This window comes from Nuphar pumila, chromosome 13 (genome assembly GCF_984573655.1).
Source record: "Nuphar pumila chromosome 13, dmNupPumi1.hap1.1, whole genome shotgun sequence".
Lineage (NCBI taxonomy): Eukaryota > Viridiplantae > Streptophyta > Magnoliopsida > Nymphaeales > Nymphaeaceae > Nuphar > Nuphar pumila.
The window spans coordinates 57,445,194-57,461,710 of record NC_143261.1 but is presented as its reverse complement, the minus strand read 5'-3'; the positions used below and the strand labels follow the sequence as shown (position 1 = coordinate 57,461,710).

At 35.2% G+C, this 16,517-nt stretch overlaps 1 protein-coding gene across 1 annotated transcript in view; it reads right to left on the bottom strand.

Moving 5' to 3' along the window:
* Nucleotides 1-16,517, bottom strand: part of LOC149818459 (uncharacterized) — a 395,444-nt gene that overhangs the window by 64,334 nt on the left and 314,593 nt on the right. The gene's annotated exons all lie outside the window — the stretch shown is intronic.

Genomic DNA, 16,517 nt, shown 5'->3' with positions numbered 1-16,517 from the left:
GAAGGTAATAAATTAATATACCCAAGTTACACAATAGCACAGAGAAAACACAAGAATACAACCGCTACACGACAAAAATGAACAAGAAGCCACAGACAACATAAGCAAAAGAATAAATGTTATAAAAGTTTTAGTTTGTCTCCTTTCAAAGAGGAGCTTAAGACAGTTTTCAAATGTATATAAAATGAGGCTAATTGGATGCTATTGACAACAAACAGAAAAAGCAGCCAACTAGAATCCATCATAAATAGACAAATATATTACATATAAAATGCAGTGGCTGCACCATAGTTGGCAAACCCAGAGAGATGACTCGAGAATCGCCCGAGTCAACCCGGATCGGATCCCAACTGGGTCACCGATTCAGGACCACCTATCCGCATGCCACTTATGTGTCTTTTGTCATGCATTTCATGGTTTTAGTGCATAATGCTTATAAAAGGATAATTTTTACAAAGAATCATCTATTTTTAAATCATAATATCAACAATTATGCATAGTTGAATACTTATATAGCTTAGTCATTGATGTCATGTAATAAATTTAGTGATTATACAGTTTGGAGTTTGATTTTTTCCATATCTTAACACTAAAAAAATCATGTCCTAACTCGTCCAAATTACCGAGTCAACCTGCTGACTCACAAGTCAAGGGTCAGGCAATCCAGATCCAAGTCACGAGTTTGTCAACTATCGGCTGCACAAGAAAAGGCAAATTTCACAGGTGCCACTTTGATTCTTGGCAAACTTCAATCTTACATCATGTATTAAGTAGTAGAAGTGTACAGTTTTATCCTAATATAAAGAAAGTAACTGCAAAGGCGGAACCAAACAAGAAAAACACAGAAAAACAATCTTACAAGGGATGTAAATTTTGATGGGAATTAACATTCAATATTGGCATGTCTAACAATTTAAAGCAAGTTGATGTCAGAAAAATAATCTAAAGCAAGTGATAGCAAAGAAAATAAATAGTGGCATTTTCTTACTCTTCTACAGGTTGTGCATCTGAGGAGATTGGATGGTTCACATATACAACACCTTTATCTCCTGCAATAACAGAACCAACCATAGAGCTTAAATGTGGTGGCCTAATTAATGCTTGCAAATAAACAAAAAGTCTAGTTAAAAACTATACAAACTTGGAAACATTTTGTTACACAATCCACTCAGTGAACAAAAGCGCAAACACAAACCAAGCAGGGCAACTTAGATGTAGAGATAAGTTCCTAATAAATGATGTCTTATGAAGCAACTGCCTATGAACACTACAAAAAGAAGGCAATAGCGCAGGCAGTTAGATTAGCAAAAATATTGTTGGCCTCATGCAACATGACACTTGCGGAATTATTATTTATTTTCTGGAAAAAATATTTGTAGCTACTAAAATAATAATATAAATGTTTAAACATCTAATGAACTACTAAAGACGTTATATGTAAGCTCATTCAATGTATGGTATCAATCCTCAAGGCACTCTCTGCTTGGCTTCCCATTGAGGGCCTGAGCCAGTCATGAAGACTGAAAAGGAGGTAGAAAGATTACATCAGGGGGGGCATGAAAAAGACACATAAACCTTAATCAAGTTGCTGCTAATCTTCAACTTCAAGCAACCATAACCCGTGGGCTAAAAGGATATCAATGAGGTGTGATATCATCCAGAAAGGGATTTTGTCCAGAATACCTAAAGAGCAAAGACAATGGAGTCACTTTGAGGCAGACTATACTTGTTCATGTCATACACTGTTATCATTGCCCGCATTGATCAATCGGCCAAAAAACATAACCATTCTTTAGATGGTTTAATATCCAAACGGCCTTTAGATTGCTCCCACTTGAAAATCGCAAACTTCAAAGCATTCAAATTTACAATGCAAAATTAAACACTGGTTTTATGCATAGTAACAAATATCAGCAATTATTTTGAAAATATCATGAGTGGTTTGGACCAGAGTTGCTAGTCGAGGAAGCGATTCGAGAAGCAAAAGCGAGAAGCGAGGCATTTTCAAAATTTTAGGAAGCGGGAAAAGCAGGACGACTTAGAAGCGAATCAGGAATCGTCTTGGAAGAAAACTAGGAAGCAAACCGAAAGCGACCTAGGAAGTGAGGGGGAAGCAAAAAAAAGAAAAATAAAAACACAAAAAAATGAAAAAATAAGGGAAAACGAGCTTCCCCTAAATTGGGAAGCGCGCTTCCCACTCCCTAAATTTTTTTGGCACTTCCCAGCACGTTTCAGAAGTGCCATGTTTCACGCTTACAAAACACGCTTCCCCATGCCCTATGGCACTTCTGATAACTCTGGTTTGGACATACAAGCATGAATTTTTCAATTTTGAAATTTCAATACATTGTGAACCATAAAATTTGAAACCTTAAAAGATCTACCTATATAATTGATCGGACGATCTAAAACTTGCTTTTGACTGAACAAACCATATGGATCATATCCATAGGGCTTGGTCCACAAAAAAATCAATTAATCCAATAAAGGCATTTTTTAAAAAAATTATGTCTTTATGTTTTTATATATTTTTATAGTCTTAATTGGTTTTAACTTTTATCATAGTTACAAATATTGGCATTATTTTGTAAACATGGCAGCGTTTACAAAATCTGCTATACTATAAAAAGTTGCAATATTTCCAATAATGGTCTTATCATGATATCAACATAATAAATCATTTTTAATTTTTTTATATATATTGCCCATATTTCTAACTTTTTACACATGCTAATATTTCCTAGAGTTTTTCCAAAAAATAAAAAATTTAATTTATCATGACATTTTTCCTCACCAAGAGTTTCCTGGTACCAAGTTTTTTTATGTTGGCTTTATCCTATGTCACATGGGTGCGGGTGCGGGTGTGGCACTTTCAAAAAACTTGGGTGCGGGGGTGCGGCAATATATATATATATAATTTGTGCAGGGAAGGGGTCGAGCCCCCTCCCTACACTCTCTTTGTGCAGGGGAGGGGTCGAGCGGATGAGTTGTGGAGCTTGATTTAGAGTTTTTGCCCTTGCAGAAAGGGGGGGCGGGGGCTCCCCCCGGCCAATTTTTTTTTAATAAAAAAATTGGACACATTTTTTTATTTAATAAAAAATTTGGACACAAATGACCCTGGGTGCGGTCAACACACCCAGGGTCGGGTTGATCGCACCCGCGTCGAGTCGCGTCGACGCGAGTGCGGCACCCTGCTAGCCGAATCCCTGTGACATAGGCTTTATCCTATTGGTCCAAGGATAAACACCTATGTTTTTACACGCTCCCAGCAAAGCTCAAGGATCTGAAGTTTCTTTGCTCCAAGATGGAAGAGGGAAATGTTCCACTATTTTATCTGAAATTGTTGGCAAATATTCAAACTGGTAACATTTGTTACTTTCAGTTTGCCGTCCAAAATTTAATGAAGCTTTTAACTGCCAGACCTGAGCTACTTGTAAGCAGCTTGACCCACCATATCCCAACTAGCTCAGAGCTTTGCAATAGAAAATTTCTTGTGTTAAACCTATTCAACCATATTAAAGATCCTAATCAAATTTTCTTTCATTAGAAAAGGTATTTACTGATTCAAAAACCTCATAAGATTTTTCCGGTTGATCATGGAATACATGCAGTGAGAAAAGTACTAGATATTGAATAATCAAATGGGTGACTTAGTTCTCTTATTTGGAAGGCAAAATTAAATTGAGTGTGTGATTCACCAAAGCTAGTCATGGTTATCTTGTATATCAGTAGTTTTAACATCCATGATGAGAGATGAGAGAAAGTATCCTGAATAAAAACCAAAAGAGCAAATTCATTCAACCTTGAATAGCTTAAAGAAGACATGAAGGGGGGATTTTGGATTTATGAGCCTTACTAAAAGCCCTTCTTGTCCTGAAAGAATTCCTGAAAGCATTCTGTTTCCGCTTTTTCTTGAGCACAGATTGAAGATTCTTACGAGCAAATTTCCGTGCTTTCTTCCCAAGTTTACCCATTTCCTGGCAAAACAAATGAGAACAATACATCATAACGTCAAGAAGACTCAAAACCAGAGCTAAATCAAATGAAGAACCAAATCTAATGCATTGTAATAACACATCCATGCACTTACAGAAATGAACAAATTAAAAAAGAAAAAAAAACTGAAGCAACTATTGATTCTTAGAAAAACTACTGATGCAATATTTTTATTGAGTGAATAGCAAGAAGCAAATATTAACTTTCAGAAAAAATGATGTAATATATTTAACAAGTGAAGCAAGAAACAAAGCATACAGGTCAAAACTGCAAAGGGTCCCTAGTGCACCTGAGAACTCAAACACGAAATGCTTGAGATTCCATGACAAAACGCTTGTAATGCATAAAGAAAATGAAGATTCATTCAATAAAAGACAAGATCTATCTCCTTGAATTCACAACCAGATAAGATATTCTTTTTCAATTTTTCTTGGTTGCAACTTTACCTACATTAGAAACAACCTTCCCATAACTACTCTATCAGTGTTCGACATGTGGAATTGAAATCTAAATCCAAGGAATCAAGAAATTTTCAGGCAAAATTTTCATTATAAATGGAACACATAATCTACAAAATATGAGATGCAGACATTCTTAGGCATTATTTAAGAGCAGCACTATTCTCTTTTTTTGCATACATCCCTACAATGAATTCAAAAAAAAGATCCAATTGGATCTATTTTGCTTTCAATTGCACAAACAAACTGGTGACCTTAAGGGCATGTTTGGATGCAAAATTCATAAATTCACTTTTCTGGATTTTCTGCTTTTCAATTTTTTAAATATTCTGGAAAAATAGTGTTTGGATGCATTTCATATATATATATATATATATATATATATATATATATATATATATATATATATAGAGAGAGAGAGAGAGAGAGAGAGAGAGATGGGAACATGCTAAATGGGCACAATGCTAAATGAAACATGCAATTGGATTTCCATTGTTTTTTTTCAAAATTCCAACCCCATAGATGTGTTCAACATGATTGATTTACTAGAAATCCTAATTTGGATCAAGCATTTTGGATGGAAAAAAATGGTATTTGGAGGCTCGAAAATTTATGAAAAATTGTAGGCTATTGATTTTTGAAACCTTATAAAAACCTATTCATGCATCGGAGTCAAATGCTCTAAGAAGTGATTCCTATAAAAACAAGCATATAAATCACATCTATACAGTCAAAATTTCGAAAAGCACCAAAAATCTAAGAGCATGTTTCATTTAGCACTGTGTCCATTTAGTAGGTTTCCATCTCTCTCTCTCTCTCTCTCTCTCTATATATATATATATATATATATATATATATATATCATTGATTTTAAATTTTTCATAGTTAGGTTGTCCCATTTATTAAATCTGACTGATTTCGAATCTTAATGCATAATCAAGAGTCCAAATTTACCTTCAGCCTTATGATTTTATCAATGTTGTGAATAGTGTTGAGGCGTAAGACCCACTCATGAAGCGAGGCGTAAGATTCACAAAAAATATTAAAAATTTGACCAAATAAAAAAACAAAATAAAGCATCATTTATGTACTATTAATATATAATTAGATATTAAGTGGACAATCTAAACTAAATTATAAAACTAATTCAAAGAAATGACTACAATGCAATAATTTAACTGATCCAACAAAGAAGATGTGATTATTTAACCAAGGAACAAGACCAAAAATCACAATAACTAGCAAGAACCACTCTACATATTTGTATAAAGGACAACATAATGCTATACACCACACATAGTTATACTTAGCAAACACAATTATATAATACAAATAGCATGCAGCTAATAAATAAGCAACAAATCAATGAATTACTAAATCAATAATTAATTAATTAACAAGAACAAAGTAATTTTCTGATTAACAGGCCCGATTGTTCAAGAAGAACAGAGGAAGGGAAGAAGAAAAACGAGGAGGAAAGAAGGGGGAGAAGAAGAAAAGGAAGTAGGAGGGAAGAAGAAAAAGAATATCAGAAGAACAATAAGAAGGAAAAAAAAAACAGAAGAAGAAGAAGTTGGGCAGAGGAAGAAGGAGAAGAACGGAAGAAGAAAAGAGAGAGACCTAAACAATCGGGCCTCCCTTGTTTTTTTAACCTGAGGAGAAGAAGATCTGCAGAAGGAAGGAGAAGAAGATCAGCATAGGAAGAATAAGAAGGAGGAGGAGGAGAAGAAAAGAAGAAGAAGAAGAAGAAGAAGAAGAAGAAGAAGAAGAAGAAGAAGAAGAGACGAAGGAGAGAGAGGGGTACGTACCGAATGGACCCTCCTTCTTCTTCTTCCTTTCGACAGAGGCGAGAGAGACCTCCGGCTTCCTCCTCCTTCCTTTCGACAGAGAGAGAGAGAGAGGGCCTTCTTCCTCTTCTTCTTGAAAGAACACGAGAGGGTTCTTCTTCTTCCTTTCGGCAGAGGCGAGAGAGCCCTAAACAATCGGGCCTCTCTCTTCTTTCAAAAATCGAGAGCCTATTGCCTCACAGGCACTTGAGCTTCATTAACGCGCCTCAAGGCAAAAGCGCACCTTTTACGCTATCCATCAAAAACTTCAAATTAGTGTAGTTCTAGGCTAAACACGTTCCATTCGACTAGTGATCCTAAAACAATGACTAAGAGAATAAGCACTCTCCCAAATAACCATACCAACAATGATTCAGACATAGAATCACTATATAAGATGATCACAACAAAATTACTTTTCCCACAGAATAACCATATAAACATCGATCAATTGACACCATCTTCACCGAAACAATGATGTAAACCATGTTATGAAAAGCGATGGGGCGTAGAGAAGGGTTCCACTAAAATATGAAGAGAGGAGTAAAGCACAAGCCTTAAAAACACATTTTTAAAAACTTAAAAAAAAATATATATCTAAAAACACAAATAAATAAAAGAAATAACAATGAGAAATAAAAAAACTCAAATAAATACCGAAAGATATGAGAATAATATGTAAAAACAACATTAATGCAGCACCTTGATCTTTGTAAGTATCTAACAAATAAACTATCTATTTAAGGTTATGTCCACGAACGTGGATACAATATGGGCATGAGGCATGCATACATGGTTTTTATGAAAATTAGGACAGGACGTCTTCTCTTGAAAGCTTAATTTATAAAAACACAATACGCAACAAATTTTTATACATAAACATAATTACTACGAGATTCGATTAATCAAGGAATATAGAACTAAAGTTTAAAACCAAATAATTAAGTAAAACTCAAAGAAGAAGCGGAAGGAGAAGAAGAAGAACGAAGAGAAGAAGAAGATGGAGAACAGAAGAAGAAGAGAGAGAGTACCTGGGTGGGGGGACAGCCTCCTCTTCCTTCTTCTTTCGGCAGAAAGACAGAGAGAGAAAGAGATTTTGGCGGGGATTTGTAGGGAAACGCGATGCTGGGGTTTAGGGTTCTTTTTATCACAGTTCATAGAGCGTTGTTCATAGGGTGCGAACCAGTGTTGTTAAAATCGGTTTCTCAAGAAAAAAACTCTTAATGAAATCGAATCGGATTGAATCCGTACTTTTCACCACTGGATGACACGTGTTATTAAAATATTTAAAATGTTAAAAATCTATTAAGAATACTAAAACAGAGTTTGAAATGATAGGTAAATCGGCCTCTTTGAATTGAATTGACTGAGAACGGATTCCATATGAATCAGGCCGAATCTGACATTGGTGCAAACAGGTAGAACTGGGCTTAGATCTTTTAGGATCCGAATCTGAATCCAAATTTAAACAGTAGATTCAAATTCAAATTCAAATTCAAATACGATGAGGTAAAGTTGAATCCAAATCCAAAATACATGTGGTGATACTAGATCCCGAAACATAGAACAAAAAGAAGTTATTTATATGCAAGACATAATCTGGTCAGATTTTGCATTGGATCAATTTGAGATCCGAATGCAAAAGTAAACTGATTGAAAATATCATAATCCCATTATGAATGTACATTTGAATCTTACTTAAAGGATCCATATATGGAGAAAACATGTCTGACTCATATCATATATTTAACCCTATCCGATCTTCAACCCTAAATTATTCTGATCTTTATTCAAACATACACCACTAAGATCTGATGTTATGGTGGAGATATGATTCATGTCTATACTTAGGTAAGAACTACAACTGGTTTGCATCCATAGACATGGTCAAACCCATCATGTTGGATCCTGGTTTTGGATCAAGTGTTGCTATAGGGTTGTGATCATCGCAAAATTTTTCCTCTCGTAATATTCTCTCTCTCCCTTCTATTTTCCTTTCTAACCTCTATTTTCCTCCTTTTTGAAGGGAGAAAAATAAAAGAGAGAAAAGAAGAGAGAAGAGAAAAAGAAAGAAGTGAGAAGAGGAACTATTTTGCGCGGTCTCACTTGACCTTGATTTTTGAAAAACATTTTAAAAGATTACTCGCCTCCGTTTTTGAAAATGTGTGGGAAAATAGAGAGACGGGATTCGCTCGTCGGTACGAGGTTCGACCGTTCCTGGCTCCTTTACCAGGGGTAATCGAACCAAGGATAAAATCTATGCCTTTTGCTTTGCCTAAATATAATCTAAGAATTTATTCTAACTCTAAATGCACAAAGAATCATGCTTGTGCAATGCAAGAATGTATGCTCCTTTTGAAAGATGTTTTGAAAATTTCCCAAGTTTATGAGATGAACTTGATAAGGGAGTGAAGAAATGTTTGAATCTAACTTTAGAACTTGAGATAGATCAGAAAAGTTCCAAGTTTTCGAAGTAAATCAGAGTTTGGAAGAATAAATCTTTAATTTTGAGAAAGAATGATTTGAAGCTTTGAAAATGAAGTTTCAAAGTCGGAAAATGGATTTTGAATTTGAACTTGAATTTAGGAAAGGAAATGAATACTTGAGATGGATTTGAATTTAGATTTTGAAGTTTGAAATTTAGAATAGATCTGAGGGATCCAGATGATATTAAAAATAGAGATGAATTTAAGGAATGATCTGTAGATGAATTTGGATTTGAAATCTGGAGATGAATTGGATTTGAAAAGAAGTTGGACTTGGGAATGAAAATTGGATTTTGGATCTTGGAATGGATTCAAATCTTGAAGTCTGAGATCCAATGTAGAATCGGACTCTGGACACTAAGATGGAATTTGGATCGAAAGTCTGAGATCCAAAAAGTGGAATTTGATCTGAGATCCAAAAGTAGAATTGGACTCTGGACCCTAAGATGGATTTTGGATCTGAAGTCTGATATCCAAGGTGAAATTGGATTCTGGATCCTAAGGAGGAATTGGATCTGAAGTCTGAGATCCTAAGGAGAAATTGGATTCTGGATCCTACGGAGGAATTGAATTTGAAGTCTGAGATCCAAGGTGGAATTGGATTCTGGATCCTAAGATGGATTTGGAGTTTAAATTCAGAAGATGAATCAAGAATCTCAAAGTTAAATTGAACTTTGATTTTGATTGGAGTATTTGAATATAAATTAATTTGGAATTTCAAAGTCAAATTGAACTTCGAAATCTGATTTTAATTTGAATATAAAATGAATTTGAAATCTCAAAGTTAAATTGAACTTTGAGATTTGAAAAATGAAATTGAATTTTAAAAATGATAAGAATTGAAGATAGATTGAGGAAGGTATTTACATCACTTGGAGTTTTTGAAAAAAAAAGAATTTTGAAAATATGATGCAATTCTATCCTAAATGATGAATGAATTTAAATTTTTGAAATTGGATTTTGAAAAGCTATTCCATTCTTTAAATGAATTAAAACAAGATTGAAGATATAATACATTCTTGACTATGGTCATTGAATGTATTATATAATAATCTGTATTTAAATTCAGGTGAAGAATAAAACACATTTGGTGCTTTTATAGAATTTAAAATGAAATTAATTCTCAATATACCCTGACTATGGCCATTGGTATATATTTTGAATTAATTTTAAGTTAAATTCTGATAAAAGAAGAAAATATTTGAGTAAATATGATGAATTTTGAAAACGGATTCAATGTGGATCCAGTGTTATTTCGTAAAAGATAAAAATACTAAATTTTGTCCACACCCTGACTATGGCCATTGATATGGATCATCAACTTAGGATTAATTTACCTCTTACGAAATAGTGCACGTGCCATTGTGAGATTTTGAGAAATAAAGGAAAAATGCATGAAGAACAAATAATTCATGATGTTTACAATGTTCATTCATTCTATCTAAACCAAGAAATGTAAATGTTTCTCATCAGCATCTAGCTATCACAACTTTAAAATTGGGATAATGAAATTTTATTTAAAGAGGGATTTCAACAGATTTTACATATCTCCTGCAAGGGTCAGGTTAGCACAGGATAAGAGATGTAACTAGAAGGAAGTTCACCAAGTATCATACTGATATGAGGCTTTTACATATATTATGTACTAATGAAGATCATATTTGATAAGAAAAATGCATATATATAGGGTTCTAGGCTAATAAAGAGATTTGAAATATACATGCAATACCCTAAGAAAAGAGAAAGAAAAAAAATGTAACAAACTGCTAAAACTATTCATAGCAACCTGCTGGAAATTACCGCCTTTACAGGTTTACAATGATCACTAACTTAGAGACAATCATACAGAGGGACATTGTTAGTGTTGTACTAAATACTGTGAAATCACATAGAAACTGCCAACCGATTGACAATATGTAGGTAACAAAAGGGGTTGGATTGCACAACTACAGCAAGATGAGATGGGATGAATCAAAGAAAATATATATGCAATGAAATGAAGACAGAAGTTGAAAAGAAATGTGAATCACTGTTGTAAATTGAGGATGGGATCAACAACTATATATGCAATGAAATATGGGTTGTTGGTAGTAACATCAGGGTGTAGTCGAGACACCCATGGCAGGTGGTATGGAGGGAAGGACGAAGTGGAAAGGGGAACAATGCATGGCTGGTGGCAGGATTGGAACTGCATAGTGCCTTTTGCAGAAAATTCTGCAAACTGCTGTGGAGGCCCTACATGTTGTGAGGTACCAATATGATAAAGGGAATTACCATGGGGATTTGAATGGGGCTGAGTGTATATGTACAGTGAGATGATGAAGGCGTAGTATAGGGGATGCATCATTTGCTGTAGAGACTGTGATAGCTCACAGAAATGATGGGTGTGGTAGTTGAAGTAGGCATCACAGCAGGTGTGCCACATTGGAAACACTTATGCAAGGTTCATGATGAATATGCAACGGGATACCAAGGTGTTGCTGGAGATTTAAAAATTCAATACAGTGGCTGTGCTGGAGCATATTTGATAAATAAAACATACGCTAGAACAAAAATGTTGAAACTGCTATTATGTACTTGATGAAAAAGAAATTAAGAAAGCGTTTAAAAAACAAAAAACTATCACCATGAAGGGCAGCGATTAATGAGAGCAAGAGGCATTTTAGAATCACTACTTCATAATAAACAAAGACATGGTAAAAAATTCAAATGTAAGAAACAATTAATTGTAAAACAATAATTATGACACCCTACCTAACACCGCCATTGCTAATCATGCCCTAACTTTGTTAATGATATACTGATATATACTGACTGCTAGTGTATATTTGCTGCTAATCGTAACTTTCATCGATTGCCTTAACCCTAACCCACTGTTGCAGACATCATGCCATGTTGCCTTGATACTACCAAAACCAGCATTCTGTGTTAACACAAGATACACTGACAAAGGCTAACACCTACATTATAATACATACCCATAATCTAACACACTGCCAATATACCTATCCGACAATGTTTAATGTCCAGCTTTCAAATACACTGGATACATTACATCCTATTCATACTGAAGATACAATTTGATTGCTACTCGTATTTACAAAAAAAAAGAACTGTCACACCATACCATCGATATATAAGTATTTTACACAAGCCGACTACCTCACACGACGCTAACACATCCTGCTGGAACAACTTCATTAATGCTAACACTTACTAACTATATACTGATTGTCATATTCTGCACTAGCATTTGATAACCAATGCTAACCCACTTGATGTTCTTCTATAGTAACCAAATTCCACCTCCAGGCTTGGAGATGACATGATAGAACTCATATGTAACCATGTCCAATGATAACTGGTTGTGAAGCGACTAGTATGTATGCAGTGGTGATGGGGGATATGTGGCTACAACAGGGGATGATAGGGAAGTTAATGGCAGAGGATGATAACGTAATGTTGTACCAAACTAGCAGAAATGGGAATGACTAGTGTTGGTTAAAATGTGTATTTGCAGCAGAAACTGTAATGAAATATGTACAGGGACCAATATGCCTTGGGGGCATCACATAGATGGTTTAATCATTGTAAGTCCACCGAGTACTCTAATTACTAAGTAAATTTATCATCTAAACAATGGGATCAACTGATAACAAAAGAACTAATTAAATTTCATTATGAAATAACTAAGTACTTCAACTACGAAATAGCTAACAACCAGCTAATTACTTAACTATCTAGCTAACAACTTACTTAATTAATGGTTAACAGTTTACTTAATTAACAGCTAACAATATCTAACTAACTAATCAGTAAAAGTTACATTGAAACTCAATAGAAATCATAATGGAAATCAATTTAATAATCAGTAAAAAGAAAATCCTGTTAAACTCAGAAATAACAACAAGCCTAGTTAATGAAACTTAGTCAGCGATGCTCAACAACAGCTAAAGAACCTACCTGACGAGCTGGTCTCTACTTAATCTCAAATGACTGGTTGCAGGGGTTGTGAAATCAACTAAACTTTCAGATGCAAGCAGTGTTGGAGCCACTTGCTATGAATCAAGTGGGCTTTGTTCTGGTCAATGATGAAGCTTGCTGGTCTCGACCATCTGAATTATGTCCAAGCTCTGCTTCACTGCGGTGTGAAGGGAGGGAAGGTGGTGTTTATGCATAGGCAGCGAGCCGTTGACAGTATGATATGTGATGGGCGCGGTAATCAAATTCACAAATCCTGATACATACAATTCATGAAAAGCATCAAATGTTGGGCAAGTGAATGGATACAGATGCAACGTGGGTGTGCTTATGTACAGATGATGAACAATATAAATTGCAGGAAAGTATTCTAACAATCAAATACATGATGTGGGCTAAATGACAGGAGGATGATTATTGATAAAGTATATATCAACTTTTTGCAGTTCATAAAAGAAATAAATAAGACATTTTCTGAGTTTAAAGGAACGAAACCAAGACACTGTTACAGAAGAGCAGATGGCCAATGTTTGCTTGAGATGGAAAATACTCGCGAGAATGTAGGAATCCAATTCTCAAGGTCGAAATTGAATATGCTCCAGACTGACGCTGTACATTTTGGGATCACTCTTATTCAAGAGAACGAACTCATAGTGACCAAACCCAGTAGTTTGAAAAATTCAGATATCTTGCCCACATCTGATGGTTTAGATGATCCGTTCTAAATCTCCATCCATAGTTATTAACCAATGTTGAACCAACTTTGAGTCCATCTCAAATTGATTTACCGACACTTAGGTAGAGAGTAACTTCAACAGCTTCAAGCACGGATCACCCAGCAGCCATAGTTTAGACATTCATCCAGCACAACCAAACCATGAATATCAATCGACAAGTGAAAAGCAGAGCACTCAATAGACAGAAGAATATCACTTCCTAAAACAATGCCTTCATCAATCTTGGTTTTCTCAGAAACCCATTTTGTGAACCATCTATTATAAAATAATGTAAAATATTCAAGCCATCAACAGAAAATGTAAGCCCCAGATCACAAACCAAGCTTAGAAAGGAACCAGAAGAGATCATAGGTATCACTCAGTCTCTTAAGAAGTAGTAGATTATGCTGAAAATATGTTGTATGTGACATTGCAAGTTAATTACCTATTCCCAAACATGTGGCGAGCTGGTAGGCAGAGGAAGTTGGAAGCTCATCAGCTACGCACGATACCTTCTGCAAAGTGCCTTCCCTAATGACAACTGACTGGCCTTGATAGCAGTGGATCAATGGATTTTAGTATAGGATTCTTGGTGAGTTACTAATATCATAACTGTCAACTAGCAGGATCATTATTATCATCACCATATTCTTCTCTTCGTTTCTTTCCAAGCAGTAACAGCATCTTGACTTTGACTTAATATTGGAACAAACGAATAGCAACAGGAGATAACAAAAAAGAAATAAAACATACCACCTAAAGAAGAGATGCAGGGGAACAATGAATGCTATCCAAACAAAAACTTATGATGATCGGATATCAACAAAGATGCCTATAACGTAACTTATGATGATCGGATGTATCCGATATATATACACGATGTGTCCAAAGATATCCAAACGAAAGGGAAATCTAGCAAAAATGATATCATGCTATATTGAACTACATAATAAGCACAGAAGAGGTAAAAAAAAAAAGGTGAACTAATGATGTTTAAAAAGAAAGAATGGACAGGATGCCAAATACACCCATAATGAAGACATCGGCTAAACTACTCAACTAAAATAAAATAAAATAAAAAATGCAACCATGAATGGAAGTGATCACAACGAACCCATACACCCACGCCATGTTACAGAAATTAAAGAGGGGAATAATAAAAAAAAGGAAGAAATAAAATGAGAAAAAAAAAGAACAGAAAATGCAAACAGAAAGTCGTGAGAATAAAGCAGGAAAATCAAGTTTGGAACATATATTTCATCGAAAAACTGAGGAAACTTGATAAACACAGAAAGAATTTATTGGAATAAACATTCCATTGATTGTAGCAAATGGAGGATTCGACCCTGTTGTATGCAGGACGATCCTGTCATTAGTGCTCTTATAAGAAAATGGAAAAAAATAAATGAAGAAGAACAACGGAAATCAAGACGAAGGAACACTGAAAATAAAGGGGAAACGATGTTTTAAAAAAAAAAAAAAGGTGGAAAAGAGAGAAAAATGGTTACTTACCTGTAATGGGTTATGAGATTAAATGATTGTTTTTTAGCCGTCGTTTCACAGAAATCATGTAATCGAAGAAGAGGAGGTGATGTCTTTTGATCAATGCTTGCTAGACGATGGATTTTCAGTCGATCAAAGGAAAAAACACAGGGAAAAAGAGGAAACAGGGGAAAGAGGAGGAAGGAAAGGAGCGGGGAAAACTTCAAGGGAGAAACGTCGAGGATTTAACATGGAGGGGTGAAGCGCGGATGGGTTGAGGTGAGACCCGCGTGATCTTTTTTAAAGGGGAAAAGGGGAAGATTCGAGAGGGTGGTCGGTTAGAGATCGACAAGAGAGGTAGGAGAAGGCGGGTGGTTCCGCGATGGGTGGTTCGGAGGGGTGCGATGGGGAAGAGGGTTTCAGTGGATGGCTCGTGAAGGGAAGCCGAGAGGGGAAAAGAGAAAGAAAAGGGTTTGGAAGAGGGTTTTTCCAGAGAGGTTTTGTGAAGGCTGAGAGAGAGCAACCCTATCAAAAGAAAAAAACCGAATTAGGGTTTTTATTTTCAAGCATGTCTTTCTACTTTATAAAATTTCCAAAACGAGGTTCTTTTTATAAGATTTTTTTTCAAAAAAAAAGATAGACTTAAATAAAAGATGATTTTCAAAAGGTGGTTCTAAAAGCTTATTATTATATATGTTTTTTTGTATTTTCTTTGTGTTTTTCTGATTTTTGTATTTTTGACAAAAAGACTTTAAAACTAGGGAAAATGAGAGATTAAAGACTATTTTTGGAATTTTTTTTTTAAATATTTACAAAAGAGGGGTTTTCTGAGAATTTTAACGTTGTTCTTTTGAAAATTCTTCAGAAAATGGGTTAGAAATGAAAGATTGGGTCTGGTTTCCAACAAATCTGAGAAATGAATAGAAATTTTATCAAAAATTTGACCTGATTATTTTAAAGATGGACCCAGGGGCAAAGAAGGAATTTTTGGATTTTTGGAAAATTTGGGGTGTTCACAAAGGTCTTATTATTAAACATGATTATATAGTTTTATGAGTTTCATTTAACCAAAAATTGCTTATGTAGGGGGGATTACTGGAATTTATGGGGGCACTATCTCTAATTAGTGGTGAATTAAATTTAATCTTATGGAACACCTATAAATGAAGATCATGGTTATGGCAGCTCATATGATAGAGCATTTTGTGCTCAGTAAGAGGATTGTGGAGAGCCCCACGATTAGAGATTGACTTAAATAGCTCAATTGAGAGAACATGTGTCACTACAAGAAAATATGTTATTAGCGACGGAAAGTAGCGACAGAATTATTTTGTCGCTAGTTAGCGACGGTTTACCGAGCGAAACACATTCGTTGCTATAATCGCTGAAATTTACGAAAATAGTGATGAACTATATCCCGTCGCAAAATCCGTCGCTAATTAGCGGTGGATTTTGCGACGGAATACTTGGTCGTAACGGACGCAGCGTTTGGCGACGGTGTTTGCGACAGACAATTTACCGTCGCGACGTAGCGACGGACTTGGCGACGGAATATATTCCATCGCCATTTAC